Source organism: Ixodes scapularis, unplaced genomic scaffold (assembly GCF_016920785.2).
Source record: "Ixodes scapularis isolate PalLabHiFi unplaced genomic scaffold, ASM1692078v2 PGA_scaffold1__304_contigs__length_218370807, whole genome shotgun sequence".
Lineage (NCBI taxonomy): Eukaryota > Metazoa > Arthropoda > Arachnida > Ixodida > Ixodidae > Ixodes > Ixodes scapularis.
This window is the reverse complement of record NW_024609846.1, coordinates 82,353,015-82,368,144: the sequence shown is the minus strand read 5'-3', so window position 1 is coordinate 82,368,144 and position 15,130 is coordinate 82,353,015. Positions and strand designations below refer to the sequence as shown.

The window sequence follows — 15,130 nt, the reverse complement described above, 5'->3', positions numbered from 1 at the left end:
TTTTAGAGTGTACCATCGTGTCGGAATAAAATGAACACAGTAAAAAAGTGTACGTACCCATGTTGCGAAGGCAATCCAAACGGGGTTTATTTAAGCTTTATAACACACACACGAAAAAAAAAAAGATAGAATCAAGGAGAGTGTCCCTTTTCGGCGAGAGCGTTCACCACCGCTGCCTCTGAAAACAATGGCACGACAAGGGAACAGGTTGACGGGATCCGGACATTTCGGTGCAGGACGTTTCGGTGTAGGACTTTTCGGTGCGGACTTTTCGGTGCACGGACGTTTCCGTGCACGGAGTTTTCGGTGCAGGGACTTTTCGGTGCACGGATTTTTCGGTGCACGGACTTTTCGGTGCACGGACTTTTCGGTGCACGGTCTTTTCGGTGCACGGTCTTTTCGGTGCACTGACCTTTCGGTGTAGGAAGCAAGCATAACATCTGAGGCCAGACCCAAGATTTTATCTTGAAACACCGTTTATTCACAAAACACGTGCAATCGAAAATTTAGAAGGATACGTTATGAGGAACACCTTTGAGAAATCGAAGAGCATGGTTGCGGTCATACTCTCTAGCGAGTGTCTGCAGGCGCTGGGAAACCTTCACGTATTTTGTTGCCGGCTTGAATCTCTGCCCCATCTCAAGTTGCGTGAGTCGGTGAAGCTGCATGCAGTCCTCTCTTTGTAGAACCTCCAGGAACCTCCAAAGGGACGGGTGAGAGCACTGCACATGAGCCTGGAAGCCCCTGTGCCATGCTTCCACCGAGTTGGTGCTTTTGGAGTCGCACTGGAGCACGCTGTCATGGTGATTCCAGAGTTCCACGGGAAACTGTGCGGCTCGCTTTCCCCCAGCCGTTGGCCGTCCTATGAAGGTATCTTCAAAGTAATCCATCACTGGTTGCAGATCTGAGTGTACGCTGGACGCAAGTTCGGTGAAGATATCCTCCACATCACTCCGGGGTATACCATGGAAAGAGCAGGTACCATGCGGGCCTTCAAGTTGATTTGAAAATCACAGGCATATAGTTCTGGCAGTCCTTCAGATTGAACCTTGCGATAAACGCAATGCGATAGATGAAAGAAGCACCCACGCACGTCGGATGTTAGCAAGACCGTCTTGAAAGCGTTAATGGCTGCAAGTTCGTAGTCCACTATAATGATGCTTGGCTCGCAGACCCCTCCACACTCGTCAATAAGGGCGCTCGGAGCTCGCGTGTACGTAGGACAGTTTTTACGGGTTAGCAGCATATAAGCCGCGGGCAGAACAGATCCGCCAACTTCACGATGTAGGCTGTAGACTTGAAAAAACAGTTCTGGTGCAACCTTGAATGTACCGTCGGCAAACCATTTCTTGGATGTTTGAAGAACTTCAATCATCTGCGGACTGCAGAAAACAAGGAAGCGGTCCTGATCTTGCACACCCGAGTCGAATATAAGAAACCTCGAGCCCACTTTCTTCGACGCGTAGTTAGCTGGAATGGCAACGTCTTTTAACCTCAAGGGTAGGGGTATGGGCCTTTGCTTCTTTGCACGAATTCTCCTGCACGTAAAAAAGTTGAGATATCGTTGGCATCACGGTTCAAAACAGTGACACATGTGAATAAGAAATGCGCGCAATGTACGATTATAAACACTACGAGGGGCTACGCCCTAAACACTTCTAGACTGTGAAATAAAAATAGCAAACGACTAGGGAAGTAAGAGGGGGACAAGACTGCTCATAATCGTGAACTGTAGTGCGCCTTGTTACTTACTCTATTTTTATGTGGAGCGCCATGCATTTAAGCGCCGTTTCCTGTTCCCCTCTCATTTTCCTAGTCTTTTTTTTTTATTTGACAGCCTAGATGCTTAACCGACTAGCCTATCAGAGGTACGCGTTTAAACACCTTTCTTAAATGTAAAAATAACGAAAGTATATTAAGTATTTTCCCACTGCCATTTTCCATACCTCTTCTAAACTTTCTCCTCCCAAAAAATATTATTAAGGTCTATATTTGCAAACTAGGTAGCAATTATAGTAGCCTAAATGCTTACCTCAATGTTTTCTTGATGGGATCTTGAGGTGGCAGGTAGCTACACGCTTCCGGCGTCATCTCGGTGATGAGGCGTCCGACAACGGCTTGGTTGCATTCTTCCGTTGTTTTGGCTCTCCCTTCATCGAGGAGTAAGCCAACTTGGCTTCTTGTTCCATTTGCTTCGTGCCTTATCTTCTCGGCTGTAATTTCAACCCACTCTATTTCGCACTAGTCTCGGGTAGTTTAGAAACATGATCCTCATTGTCCTTTGTATGTCCCCGTTGCCCTTCTTTTTTTGTTTCCCAGTTTAATTCTTGGAACTTTCCAGTGACTTGAAAGGGTTTAACCCTTCTGTGTCCCCTAGTGTAAGGGTTCAAAGTTGCTAATGGCTTGAAAGGATTTTGACAGATTCACTGTTGGCGCCTTCGAAAAGGTGTGCACGCTTCGTTTCGGTGTTATAAAATATATGTTTCAGAAAGGACCGTGCACCGAAAAGTCCGCGCACCGAAACGTCCGTGCACCGAAAAGTCCGTACACCGAAAAGTCCGTACACCGAGAAGTCCGTGCACCGAAAAGTCCGTGCACCGAAATGTCCGTGCACCGAAAAGTGCGCACCGAAAAGTCCTACACCGAAACGTCCTACACCAAAATGTCCTAGACCCCAGGTTGACACTCCCGAAAATAGAGGTAGGGTTCAAACTATTCATACTGGAAGGGCCCACAAAGGTCGAGCAGGAAGGTCGGTTGTGGGCAGATCGCCTTGGCCAGGGACGTCAAAGCAACGTTGCTACACCCTCAGAAATACAGGGTGTAGAACTTACACCCCTTGTCTTATATATAACACCCCCAAAACCAGAGTGCCGAACCGACATTTTTATCGGTTCGGGTTCGGGTTCATGGCTTGCGGTTCACTTCCGGGGAGCAAAAGCAACAGTTCAAACCGCTAAACTGATAATACATTTTCCGCGTTACTCTGGCTACAGGTACTGTTTATGCCGTTGAAAGGATTAACAATACAGCTCTTCTATCATTGGTACAATCCACTTTTTTTTTTACAGGTGCTACAAGTATGGCATTCCGTTATTTAATTTCGACACAACAGGAACATACAAAACGTCGTGTCTATATGACTTAAAATTCCCCTTTTTACCAGAGTCACATATATTTAACCTGAATTCAAATGTCGCGAAGTGTGGTAAGTCGCCTGAAATACCTGTGATTGGTACAACATTGTGTCGCAGTTTAAAAAGTTAAATCGTGGCTGTGCCCTCAAACTAAGGAATTAATTACAGTGCATATAATCATGAAATGGGCACCTCGTCGCCATATATATCATGAACTATGCTCCACGAACTACGTTCCACTATATATATATATATATATAAATATATATATATATAAAGAAACGAAGTCGCACCTCGAAACGTTGTTGGAGTTTTAAAGCATTTAGTGAGCCGACGTCGACGTCGACTCACTAAATGCTTTAAAACTCCAACAATGTTTCGAGGTTACTTTATAGTCTTCGGCATCCTACGCTATATATGTGTATATATATATATATATATATATATATATATATATATATATATATATATATACGACGCAACTGAGCTCAAAGCAATAACATTTTAAAAATTTACTAAAAGTTTTAGGACAAGCCCTTTCAGTCTCTTATAGAAACGCTAAGCGGCAATCACAATGCTTGTTTTCCAAACCAAAGTTGTTTACACTCAACACTGCGATGCAGACGACAAATCGGGCAGAAAGGAGTGATCGAAATTATTTAATCTAATCTATAAGCACTTTTATTCTCAGATCGAATTTGGCCTAAAATAGAGCTTATCCAAGTGAACGTTTTCTTATACAAGATAAACTGGCGTAGCCTATCGGTTGAGGTTTGTTCTGGGCAATATGCCGGACAATTGAATTTGCATTGTTAATTGATCATATTTTGTAAAAAAAAAAAAAAGGTATTTCATGCTCTACTCGACATGGCAGCAACTTAACTGGACACTTTCTGACGGTTTGCATGTGTAATTGTTTAGTTCCGCCACGCGCCCTTGTGCGCCTTCTTTTTGCGCAGCTTACAGACACAAAAGTTCTGTTCGTCAAATAAAAGAGGCTGTAACAAAGTTTTATATGTTCGAGAAGTTATATAACTGTCAGGAACTGATAGTTATTTCAATTAGCATCATAACAAAAAAAGAATTGTTGAAGGTTCTTTCTTATAACGTGCCTATTAAGGATATAAAACACAGAAAAAGCTTTGCAGGGCATGTTTCGGATGATTGGGGGGAGTGTTTACTTATGATGTATACATATTTAAAAGGATCGTCCCTTTTTTATGTTGTCAAATATTCAGTCAGTAAATAAATATATTCTATTATCATTAATAAATTGATCTTTATGAAGTTCCCTTAACCGCATGGGACAGACACGGGAGGACGATACTCAAAAATACACCGGCTAATGAGTCTGCGGAAACGTGACTTTTTGTTCGCAGTTTTGCAGTGTGAAACACCGCCTTGCAGGGTGTGCCAAAAAAGACTTTATGCTCACATGGTAGATCAGAAGGCATATACACGAGATGTACAGGAAGAGAGAGACATTCAATGACATTTGTTTTAAATAATTCCTTACGCAACGCCTTACTGAAAAAAAAAATGCACAGAGATGCATGCAATGGCATTCCCAATTTTACATAAATAACGCGAAAGAGAGACGAAGATTTTTATAGTCCTAATATAAGTCACATTTGGGCATCAGCTTAAGGCCCGTTCACACTCTTGCGACCGAGTAAGACCGAGAGAAACCAGGCCAGTTTTTAAGCCTCTTGCGACTTCTTAGGACCAGCTTCGCTACTGCAGCGCTGGTCCTGAGACGTCGTAACAGGCTTAAAAACCAGTCTCGTCTCTCCCGGTCGTACTCGGTTGCAACAGTGTGAACGGGCCTTTACAGAAATCACGACTTCGCAAAATACTGCGTTGGGAGGCTTACGTTATGTTCGGTTTTCCGTGCACTTGTTTGGGGCCCTCACTTTACATTCATTATGCTAAGGTGTAGGAAGGGGGAAGGCTTACTCCCGGTGCGCGCGGATGCCGCATGGTGGCGCCTTGGGGAGAGGCTGTCATATATCATCGCGAGTCTATTATAAATAATGCAAACCTTTACAATTTGGAAATCTATCGCCAATTTTGCGAACGTCTAATTTCACCAGAAAGCTGAACTGTTTAACATTGTCTTGTACGTGACGTCATCACACTGTACGCTGGTGGTCATGGCGGTGCTTTCTTGCTGAGAAAATCAAGTCCGGTGGTGCAAACTTCACGTTGCAGAAGGTTGGCGCTCAGTGCAAGCCATGGATATGAGAGGCACACATTATTATTCTCCGTGCACCGTCGTGAGGAACGACGGGGATGGAGCGTCGGGCGCGACGAAAACGCGCTTTCTGGAGAGAGTGTTTTCGCAAGCACAGTAGTTTCCGGGACACGCTTTCCGGTTTGTACCGAAGATGCATGGCAGAGGAACCTATACAACATGGTATATTTTTTTTAAAACTACCCCTCCCCTTGCCTCCTCTGTATGGGGCTGTTAATTCAACAATTATAGTGGCATCGCTTGTTAACCGTAATCCTTCAATGCTTTTATTTTCTACCCAACTGCCAAGTGTGAACAAAATACAGAGGTGGTCGAAACTTAAGCTAGAACTTAAGAAAGTCTCTGTTCTACTGCGGCGTCGAGCGTAGTAAATGTGGCGGCAGCGCACACGGATGCTCGCAGATATCGAATTCCTGCTCGCCGGTCAATGAAAGGCCCAAGTTCTGCAACGTTTGCTGCGCTCAACGTTGCATGCAATATAACAGAGCGGTTGGAGTGGCTGCCTACGTTCGGCTGTCACCCTGGTATCTTTCTTTTCAAATATCCCTTTCGTACACACTTGTACTTCTATGAAACGTCAGATTTATGAGTCACATTGAATCCTTTCAATAGTTCTACTCTCGGGGGCTACTTTCTGGAAATGTTCAGCAACAACGAAATCATGTTTGGTTGCCTTAATGGTTCGCACATGTAAAATGGGTAGTGCAACAATTTTTGCAATTTCAGTATACCACTAAGAGCTAACCCTGACGTTGATAACTTGCAAAAAAACTCACTAGTTTTCCTCTCCGCGCAATGGCAGATGCCGAAAAAATAAAGGAACAGTTTTCCCCTGCTCAACCCGCAATTAGAACAAGCGGCCAAGTGATCTGACATTAACTATATACTCTCAGTGTTTAAAATAGTCATGCGCTAGGGTTTGTTTGCAAACCATAGAGCATGGGCTGAACTTTGGATATTCTTAGAACTGGCCTATTGTCTTTAATTGAACACGAGCCCTTATCTGAATGTTTGGCAATGTTTATTGTCATGAAACCGAGCACTCGACTCGGGGTCATGAAACCGACAACTCGACTCGGGGTCTTGAAAATCGCGTACGTCACGATGTGACGTGACTCTCGGTGTAAAGTCGTGATATCATGTTCACGGCGTCAACAACGTTAATAAATCTAAACCTCGTCTCGCCCTAGGTTAAACTAAAGGCCAAAGCTACAGGCTGCCAGGTGCAATCACGAGTCAGGAACAACGTGTTTTTCCGGCGTGCGTTATCTCCGAGACTTGCGCACTACTATGCACGTCGGAGCAATGCACCACATAGCATGGTTTCTGAAGGCCCGTTCACACACTTGCGACCTTTTAGAGCCGGGTGCCTTGAAACCTCTTAATATCTCTTACAACGAGAGGACAGACTTGCGCCATCTATTGGGCAGCAGTGTAAACTTGGCGGTCCAGCATATTTTCTATTTCCCTCGCGCATTATCCTTTCTTTCTTGGCTCGAAAAACTTTCGTCAACGTCATAAACAAGCCTTTCTTATGGGTATTACGCACATTTGACCTCGAAGATCCCGCAAAACCTTCACTCTTGGAAAATACAGTTCCAGGGTCAAAGCATAGATGGCGCCAGAATGCCAGTGTGTTCCCTCGCCCTAAGAAGTTTTATTAGATTTCAACAAGTCTCCTCTCTCGCGGTCATACTCGGTTGCAAGAATGTGAACGGGCCTTTACTGGCTCGTGATTGGACCTGCTAGTCTGTAACTTTGTCCTTTAGTTCATCGTAGCGTGAGGCGAGGAATAAGGACGTTCTCAATTTAAATCGACTTGACGCAGTGTGTCACGTGACGTGACAGGGTCACGTGAGGCATGGTTAATCATAGTACTAATACAGAAGCACCACGAAAACCCACACTTTCTCACACATTGCAATTCTGTATATGATGATTTGATAAATACGTAAAAATACAGCTGCCAATGATTTATTCCCAAATATTCACTTCGTGATTCTAACAAAAAGAAAGGAGCAAAAATTACCGTGAACCGTTTTGAACCGGTTACCGTTATATTTTTTTTTTCGGTTAGGTTCCGGTTCAGTTCCAAGATGGCGGCAAAGATTTCGGTTCGGTTCACTTCCGGTTCGGCTAAAAATAACGGTTCGGTTCCGGTTCGACACCCTGCCCAAAACCACAATTCAAAGTTCAGTCCACTGACGTCCGAACCGACGATACCAACTTTCACGAGCAGCTTGATAATCGAGTGATACAACCCATTAAAATAGCTAATGTACACATTAAATACAACAGGAAAACACTCAGGCTTTCATTTCCCTGCTGCCGAAACCTTCCTTCTTTTTTCTTTAAGTCTTTGTTACGCACATTAGATCTGCGTAATACAACTTATATACTACACAGATCGGATGCCGTTTGTAAAACTTGGTATTGTCAGTTCAACGTCAGTGGACTGAACGTCGAAATGGGGTTTCCAGGTGTTATATAGGGGACTAGGGGTGTAAGCTCTGCACCCCCTATTTTTCAGAGTGTAGAATGACCTTCCAGGCCGAACGTTCCTATAGCTAGTGGTCGCTTGGCCGGTGGGAGCGTTGCTGCTGTTGCTTTTTCCGGACGTTCGGGGTTCCAGCGTTCAACTCCGCGGCGTTCAGTTTCGAGTACTTATTTGTTTTCTCTTGCTGCTTGAAGTCGAGATCGATGCGTGCGGAGAGCACGTCGAAAAATAAATGCTCGTGCGAGCGTTGTTGTCAGCCATGTGGATTTGATCGTAAAAAGTGCTCAAGTCACATCTGGAGCACTCGTAGGATTCCATCGTAACCTACGCAAAACACGATGATTTCGCCTCGTGAATACGGATTTGTTTTCAAATTTTGTCGCACGTACCTTTTCTTGTTGTTAGTTCGCTTCATAAATCTGACCAGTGCGTACAGAAAAAAGACTACGATAAAAAGAAGGGCAATCCTGTTTAGAACTTTTTTTTTGTTCACCAATGTCACATCTTTCCTCACACTTTCCAAATGACTTTATTTTTAGTAAAAATACAAAAGGCTGAATTGTTGTTGCTGTTGCGTTCTTTTGCTTACCCTATTTGCGCTAGCACCTCTCAGGTCGATCAATATTCTAAAGGAAAAATATAATCATTGTAACTTTTGTTATTTGTTGTGCCAGTAATATAGTAACATGTTTTCATCGCAGTAAATCGTGCAGTATCGTGTACGCTGTTTTTAATGTTGGTGTAATACAAAAATAAAGGTATTGGTTTTTATCCCTCCCTTTCTTCCAACCCTACTACGAAAGTGAGACCCCCTCCCCCGATAGGAAATTTTACGCCACTGATAACCGTACTCTCAGAATGGGGCTTGAGGTCGGAAGAGTACGGTGGGTGGAGTCCCGAATTCCATCGGGGTGCGCCCATGGTGGCACATCCGCCCCTGCTCTCTCGGATTTCGCGGCCCCCGCTCCTTCGTCCGGAGCCGTCCGCGAGCCTCGGAAGAGCCGAAAAATGCCGGCGGCGGGGGAACGGAAAAGCCGCGCGAAAGCGCTGCCTCCACAATCTTTCGTCGAGCAGCCTATCTCGTGAAGCGCCCGCAGAAACTTCAAAACAACCAAGTTGCAACTAAAAACAAAGTCAAAATGAATCAAATAAATAAATATGGAAACTAGGAAGCGAGCCTCGTCAGCGCCCTCCTTCCGTTGCCGGGGAACGAGCGCTATCGAGCAAACACCCGGGCTACCGGATTAGCGCCCACTGTGCCGCTTTCCCGCGGTGCACCTGTGAGATGCGGAAAAAGCGATCCTCTGTCCTAAGGGTTTTTACGACGAGCATGGGTGTCTGAAAATACGCCCCCCATTTTAAGAGCCCGCGTAGAGCTCATGGTACGCGCTTCCAGCGTGTAGCATCCGATGGAGTCCAAGCTCAACGGCCCAAATTGTATATAGTGCTAGAGTGTGGTGCTATCGTCCAGTGCTACTGTACAAGAACTCCACTTCATCCCTGCTCATACATCCTAAGAAAAAAAGTTCGTAGACTATGTCTGTGGTGTGCTTCTTCCTCGCTTGGTAGTCTCGTGACATTGGTAGTGCAGAATCCATCTGCAGACACCTCCTAAGCAATACCTGTGTATAAAAGAAACATGATTCGAAGATATGCTTGGTGGGTGTCCACAGGCGAATCTGACATTGTGCCTGCAGCAAACACCCTGTCTTATCCACGATGTATAAGCAGTCGCCCGTCACGTCAAATCTGCAACCTCCATCCGCTATCTGGAGGGCGCACCAGGTATGTGCAAGCTCTGTTCAGATAAGATCGTGCACGCAAGTCCGTACTTATTTTATTTATTTTTTTTTTGTATTTTTATATGTTATTTCTTAGTATGGTTTAGGGAAGGTAATAAAACAACATATTTTGCCAAAGACCCAATATTTAAAAAAAAGAAAACCTTTTAAGCGCGCCACAACGACATTTTTTTTATTTTTGAAGTTTTCGTTTATGTCATGTTTGGTGACACATACTACGCAAACTACAAATATGTGAAATCTCAAATATTTTGCACTTTTAATAGATTATAGAGGAACTATCGAGCCATATATCTATGTACAGCATCCGGGTAGGTCATATATTTCGCGGCAAAAATGCGCAAACATGGCTCCTTTGACATTTTGTCACTAGATTTCTGAGCCGTTACCTACAAAGATTGACTAGCTGCAACATTACAAATTTTGTCATATATTGTTTTTAAACTTGCTTTTGAATGATATATATATATATATATATATATATATATATATATATATATATCATTGCATTATCTCAAAGATAGACATTTTTATGTCGCTCCAAACTTTCTAAATTACAAAGTTAAAGAAATTTCAAAGGGAAATTTAAAATAGGCACAAAAAATGTTGATTTCTTAAAAAAATTATACTGATAGTTCTTTACTATATTTTTGTATTTATTCCTGAAAAAAAGCAAAAAAAAAAAAAAACATATTGCATCATTTTGTTTCCTCAAAGTTACAGCGCTGCTGTAACTTTGAAGGAGGGGATTATCTTTTAATTCCATGTATTTAATGACTAGATCTATATTTTTTTCTGTGCTGTATTTGGGTATTGGGCTCAAGTTTCTGGATTTTACTAATTAAAACAATACCCACTGCAAAAATCTCCCGGCTTTGCTGTCTTCTTTTTGTGTTTACTAAGATAGCACAAGCTATTCTACGGACTCTGTAAGTCGCTGCCATGGGCGCCAGCTACTATCTGTATTGTATCGCATTCCAGCTGGCAATCTGAATAATTGCTTGCATTTTCTTGAAAAGTATTTGGATTTTGTTAGTGCTAATAACTATTTGCTTGTTCTTGGTGGTGATTTAAATGTGAATATTTGGGAGAATTCGCCTGTTTCGTCGCGACTTAAGGACACTCTCAGTAGTAGCGGGTTTTACAATGTCATTTCGTCTCCTACTAGAATTACCGATTCTACACCAACTGCTATTGATGTTTTCATTACAAATATAAACACTGTTGTTGCCAGCGCAGGTACGATAAGTAGTGATCTAAGCGATCATTTACCTATATTTTTATGTTTTAAAACTCACCAATTATCCAGCGGCGCTAGTAAACATTTTACCTTTCAACCTGTTACAGACCGCCAACTGCGGTGTTTGCGAAGCACAGTCATGGAAACTAACTGGAGCCCTGTATTCTTGAGAAAGTGCGTGAACAGCGCGTATGATGAGTTCGTCAATTTACGTCGCATCTTTTCCATACAAGACTGTCACGACTAAAAAGCGAATAAGAAAACCATGGGTTACCCCGTTTATTTTAGCAATGATACGGAAAAAAAATCGATTGTATCAGACCTACCTCTCGTCAAGAGATAACGATGATAATACTGCGTTCAAGAAATATCGCAATCAACTTACATCTACACTAAAAAAGGCAAAGTCAGATTATCACAAACGTCTCTTTCATGCCGCGCACAAGAAGAGCCCCGCCATTCTATGACAGTCCATAAACACAGTACTTCAACGTAACAATAAAAAACAATCAATAGATACGCTTTCGATATCTGGTGAAAATGTATCGGGAATACCGCTCTCTGATTATTTTAATCGCCATTTTACAAACTTACCTACCCGCGCTCACAATGCGTGGGCTTCCTCGTCTATCTCGAGTCGAGTAGACGAATCTGTTTTCCTGGCCCCTACTGACGAGTCAGAAGTGTTTAATGTATTTATGAAACTTAATAATAGCAGAAGTCACGACATTGATGACATACAAATAAAGCCCTTCAAATTTGTGATTGATATAATTGCCCCAATGTTAGTATATATATTTAACTTGGCCTCGTCAACTGGCAAGTTCCCAGATAACATGAAACTCGCGAAAGTTTCCGTTTTGCATAAGGGAGGCGATAACAATGTAATTACAAATTATAGGCCAATATCTGTTTTACCCTTATTTTCCAAAGGGCTAGAAAAAATTATTTTGCGTCGTTTAAATAACTTTTTTGATAAACATTCAGTGCTGACTGACTTCCAGTTTGGCTTCCGTAAGGGAAAGTCTACGGAATGCGCCTTGTTAACGCAGAAGGAACTAATATTAAAAAATATAGAGCAACGACAGATGACACTGGGTCCTTTTATTGACTTCAGCAAAGCTTTCGACTCTCTTAACCATGCAACGCTTCTTGATAAACTTTCCTGTTATGGTGTACGGGGCACGTCTTTGGCACTCATTCAGTCATATCTACAACATCGCAAACAGTGTGTCTCAATAAATCGTTATACCTCATCTTTGCAACTATTGAAGTCTGGTGTTCCGCAGGGCAGCATACTTGGCCCACTTCTGTTCAATGTGTACATAAATGACATCGTCAACATTTGTCAACACTCACGTTTTATAATGTATGCAGATGATTCTAGTATTTTTATTTCTGCGACGAATATCGATGAACTGATTGTTAAAGGTAATGTTATCTTAGAAAAGTTTCTCTTATGGTCAGAAAAAAATGGCCTCGAAATAAATACTACCAAAACAAAAGCGATTGTTTTTAGACCTGTAAATAAACATATTGATGCTAGTTATGCTCTTAAGATTGGAAACAAGAAAATTGAAATAGTAAGTCATCATAAAACGCTAGGCATAATATTTTAGAGTTTATGCAATGGGATCATCATATAGAATTTCTAACTCACAAACTGGCAAAGGTAGCTGGCATCATCGGTCACTGTCGCTCTCTTTTGCCTACAAAAGTTAAGATTCAAATTTATCATGCTCTGTTCGGCTCACAAATCAACTACTGCCATTTAGTTTGGGGCACAACGACCAAAAGTAACGTCAACAAACTAATAACTCTTCAGAAAAAAATTATTCGTTTCATTGCTAATGTTCCGTACGACACACATGCTGAACCATTATATTTGAGCTACAATATCATGAAAGTTTCTTGTATTTATGACTATCGTTTGCTATTTTCTTACGCCTTTTCAACTTTGGAGTTTATTGCTTTTTTGTCACAGCTAGCAAACCTAACTGAGCGTGAATCAGTCTTCGATGTTCGTCGTAGAGAATTCTGGAAGGTTCCCCATTTCCGTACAAATTATGCACTGCAGTCTCTTGCTCATAATTACATACATTGCTTAACAACATTGGAATGAACCACATCGATATTCATTGTATAAGTAAGAAAACATTGCGTACTTTTTTGTGTTGTTAAATTAAGAAAAAAAATTTTCTCTAATGTCGGTGATTTTAAAATTTTATTGGAACATTTTAAATTGTTTGATTTGAATATTATACGAAATATTAGGATTGTATAAATATGATTGTGTTCCCTGTACATGCAAGGGCACCGGACCCAGTCAAGCTAGCTTCTGTTAGCTTTTTGTCCGGTGTCCTCGGCATAATGTTGCTGAAATAAAGTTCAAAGTTCAAAGTTCAAAGACGTTCTGTCATGACACAAAAACACGGGACTGGAAATCACTCTGTTTGTTTATGACCGCAGCGCACGTGTTGTCTTGTCTAATGGCGCAACGTCCCGAAAGAAGGGCGGGAGAGGGAAGGAAGGAAATATAATGCGTTATCTTTTCTATGGAACAACTATACGAGTAAGATCTAAGCACGTGGCAATCAGTTCCTCCGAAAAGAAAAGAGCACAAGGAGAAAACAGGCGATAACTGGCTGCGCTATGCGGTCCATGCCCCACTTTAGGTTCACCAGGGGGGCCACCGCCGGCCTGTGGGGTTTCCTTTCTGTCTGAGCCGCCGCCTTTCTGATCTCGCGCTGATTAGGTTGGTGCCGTTAGTGTGGCGCACGTCGCTTTTAGGGCTCGCGGCAATTTGATACTGATGCCGGTGCCGCTAGCGAGTCAAAGTGATAGCCTGTATCTCTGCAAACTGCGTGCTCGTGGAAACAGTGTTACAACAGACGCCGTTCAAACCCCGTGACTCTAAAATTGGTTTCAGGGATGGTCGTGTGGGTCTTTAAGCCTTAGCGGTTTCGCTTTGCTTTCCGATCTGTCACGTCGAACGATTCATGGCAAGAAAACAGCTTCCGCATCGGTAGAACGCCATCCTCCAAATACACGGACAACGTAATTATCGACTGTCTTGCCGGGATAAATTCAGGCCTAGTTTTGTTTGCTGTTTCAAGAAGAGCTCGCTTCCACGTACCTCAACTGAGACAATCAGTCAGAGAGCCGCAGTTGAACTTGCTCCACAAGGGCTCTCCGATTCTCCTCCCGGAAGGCTGTGGCTGTGAGACAGCGTCAGTCAGTTCGTGCGCTCCCCATTTGCCATATTAGGAGTCGGCCGATTACCTCGCACTCGTTGCAATTATTGCAATCTATGTGAGTGCTTAGAGAAATTCGTCAGTCTGGTTTAAAGAGGGGCAAACAACGGACTTCTCCATACAGCCTCCTGCCAACGCGGGCAATTAGTACGCTCGATATTTTACTCATTATTATTATTAGTTTTACTTTTGTTTTAAATTTCATTTTCTTCATTTGACTACAACAAATAGTCTCAAATATTTTTAATCTTAACCGACGTCTTGCTGAAAGTGCCAATGAAGTCGACCTGTGGCAGCCGGACGTACAACCGTCATCAATAGCAGTATAACAGGCTAGCTGGCTCAAACATTCGCACTTCATCACGAATATAGGTATAAATATTCGTGTATAATTTTCACCACTGTACCTACTTTTATACTGCTTTCTTTAAAAATGTTGTAGTAGCAATTACAAGTTTTTGTTCCGCTTTTGTGGAAATAGTTGAGCTAAAGCTCATCGAACTTGTCATTTTAAAGGGCAAAACAGGATTATTGGTTAAATTAATGAAATGGACGAGAAACGAGTGTGTTGTATTAAAGTACAATACTTGAACTTTAGACCAATACCCGGAAACAGCACAAAAATATATCTAGTCCTAAAATACACGGAATCAAAAGATAATCTCGTCTGTGGTATTGGGTAAAAATGCCGGCGTGGAAGGTACACTTTGCAGCGCTGTAACTTTGAAGGGAACAAAATGATGCAACGTGTTTTTTTTATGAATAAAAACAAGCGTATGGTGGAGAACGATCACTATAAATTTCAGAAAAATCAATTATGTTTTTGTTTTGTTTTTTGCCCTCGAAATTTCCTAACTTTTTCAATTTCAATATAGTTTTTTCTCCAGAGACTGGAGACAAAAAGCTGCTAATAGCATCTTTATGGGGTCTGAGATCCTGTTCCAGA

At 42.3% G+C, this 15,130-nt stretch overlaps 1 pseudogene; it reads right to left on the bottom strand.

Annotated features, from left to right (window-relative positions):
* Positions 1-506: 506 nt before the first annotated feature.
* LOC115331541 lies at positions 507-985 on the bottom strand (annotated as a pseudogene).
* Between the last annotated feature and the right edge of the window lie 14,145 nt (positions 986-15,130).